The sequence below is a fragment of the Palaemon carinicauda genome, chromosome 7 (assembly GCF_036898095.1).
Source record: "Palaemon carinicauda isolate YSFRI2023 chromosome 7, ASM3689809v2, whole genome shotgun sequence".
NCBI classification, from domain to species: domain Eukaryota; kingdom Metazoa; phylum Arthropoda; class Malacostraca; order Decapoda; family Palaemonidae; genus Palaemon; species Palaemon carinicauda.
The window spans coordinates 26,323,662-26,326,716 of record NC_090731.1 but is presented as its reverse complement, the minus strand read 5'-3'; positions in this window follow the sequence as shown (position 1 = coordinate 26,326,716).

Sequence of the window (3,055 nt, the reverse complement as noted above, 5' to 3'; positions counted from 1 at the left end):
TACATATATATATATATATATATATATACAAAAGTCAGATCATTGCATCACATAAATATTTCATATTGACTTATTTATTAATACTCTGATCTGGAATAGTTTTAATCTAGGATAAATTACTATGCTACATACTTTCATTTAAAAACAATATATTACGAGTAATTCTAACCTAATATTATTACAGGTATGTTAGCCTGGAGGAAAAATACATTAACACTATGCAGAAAATATCTTGCTGTAGCAAAAAGACTATCATAGATTAATACAATAAAACATACTTAAAATATGAAGAGAGCCTTTGATAGAGAAAGCAAAATAGGAAGTTTTCATTGAAGTTAAGTAATGAAAGAATTTACTACCAAAGCATCCAAGTGGAGAACCGAGAAGAATCTTCACAATAAACAGGATATTATTGACGAGAATACTCCTCATTCAAAGTCTCAGTTTTGACTGCATAGGCCGGAAGCGAATACAAGATGAAGAAATGGACAAAACCCCATTTGAGAACTATCAAAGACCGTCATATAAAAGACGTGGATTTTACAAGTATCGTTGACTTCGAAGATTTTATTCCTGACCTTTAAGAACCATAAAAAGGCGATTAAACGCATTGCGATATTATGAAGGAAAGGGAAAAGATTGAGGGAGGAAAAGATGATGGTCAAGGGAGAAAGAAAGATAATAAGACTAATTACACAGGTTCGAGGGATCGTGTTCATTCTGATCCGGCTATTGAAACGAGGAAGAAAAAAACGAAAGAAGCGAAGCTTAGCTCCTCCGTCGTGTTTCGAATTAACGGGCAAACAAAGGCATACAAATGTTATGTATGTGGCTAACCAGTAATTACAGATTAATTTGCATCTAAACATTCCTAATTCCATCCTCTCACCGACAATCCCTGTCGGAAAAAGCACCCCTGCAGCCAAGCCCGTCCCAAGCCCGTCCCATCCAATCTCTGAGTATCCCATCTTTAAGCGAAGTTTCGAGCGCTAATGCGTTTGTAGAGTTTTCTTTCAGCGGCTCCCACTCCAACTAATAAGTTCCACAATAGCCGTCTAATGAGTCATTAGCACAACTAGCGGAGTCGAAAGGCTGCCGAGCCCTCGTGGGCACAACAGGGCTATAATTTGGCCGGTAAAGAAAGGCTTCCTTCGTCCTCGCATCTCCCCTTTTCACTCACTCGAGTCAATGTTGTTTTAGCCTTTCAGGAGATACGATCGGGCCAGGTCCCTAAAACCGGCCATTCACATATCAATAAGCTTGATTCCCCAAAAGGAGAAAGTGTGGCGTGCTTAAGAACTTGCAAGGGTCAGGTCAGAGCCTTCTTGATCTCCGACCTCTGCGGCCTCTAACATGTAACGTTTTACGGAGGTAAATCAACAGGCGGAGGCTGCGGGTCTCGTACTTTTTTTTTTTGTATTCTTTTCCACTTAGGAGTCTATGATTCTCTCACTCCTGATCCTTCTAATGCATGAAATCTGGGAAATTATCTAATATTTTTTTCTTCATAGTGATCCTCAAATAAAATAAGAATAAAATGAAAATATTACCTGACCTCATCATTAGTCTTTTTTTTTTTTTTTTTTTTTTTTTTTTTTTTTGGTACATGCATTCTACTTTCTGTTGAAAATGTCTGTGAAACATATTTTTATAAAAAAAAAAAAACAGTTCACACTTTGAGTTAGATAAATCTTCACTGGGTAAAATAGACTCGAGCACTATATTTAGTGTTCGTAAACCAAACAGTTTACAAGCTATATAATTTCCAATTAATTGAGCCACTGAGTAATATATGTTAAATATTTATACAAGCCTGAGATCTTCAGTACAAATAAAATCACTTGTTTCTCATTAGAATTAAGCTACCCTCTGAGAACTGAACTAATTTCATGATGTGGGAACATAGTTTATCGAGCTTCCTGAACTAGATTAATTACACATACATGCATACATAAATATATACATAAGTGCATAGACAAGAAATAAAATAAACCCATATCTTAGGAAAAAGGAAATATATTCTTAGTTTTCGAAGGGACCATCTCCCTTCCTCCTCAGAAAAAAAAAGAGGAATAGCAATGGTCTCTTCGAAAGCTAAAAAAGAAAAAAAAATATCATAAATTATGGGTTTATTTACGTAACATATACAAAAGGAAAATTTTAAATTTTAATACATACATATGTTAATGTATGTCATCATCAACGAATTGCACAGAAGTTGGGTAATTTATTTTAAAGCACAAAACTGCTCGGTAATAAATTAGTTACTAGAAGAAAATAAAGAAGAATAACTAAGTGTACCATGTAAATATAAAATGCAAACTGAAAATCGCTGAAGATTTTAAATGTTCGCATAACAGCATTTGATGAAACTGATAAAGGGTTAACTATAAAGATATTGGTTATCTTTCTAGAAGCTTGATATCTACCCTTTTGAGAATAAAAACACAAAATGATGAATAATATTTTTTCTAACTAACCGAATTTTGTATGATATCCTCATACTTTTTTATGGATTCCCAAAAATCAAGTTCAATTGTTGATATATATTTAAAATAGTATTTTATGAAACATTGCCATTCATGAACGACCTTTAAAACCTTCATAAATAGGATGAGGCAAGGGACAGTGACCTTGCCCTATCACGCAGGATGATGCCCTAGAGACTGACCATAGACATATGATCAGCGCTCAAGCCCCCTCTTCACCCAAGCTAAGACCATGGAGGGCCAAGCAATGGCTGCTGGTGACTTAGCAGATAGACCTATAGGCTCCCCCAAACCTCCCGTCCTTAGCTCACAAGGATGGTGAGGCTGCAGTGACAAAAGAAACTAACGAGTCTCAGTGGGACTCAAAACCTAGTCTGGCGTTCACCAGTCAGGGATGTTACCACAACGGCCACCGAAACCCTCTTATTTCCTCTAAGTTTTATTTCCACAACAATATATTACTTTGTACGTCATATACATTCTCATTTAAGAGCCAAATGATATGTGGGTTCAAAAGGAAAGTGAACATAGCTTTAATCAAAAAGCATATATTATGGAGTTATGTA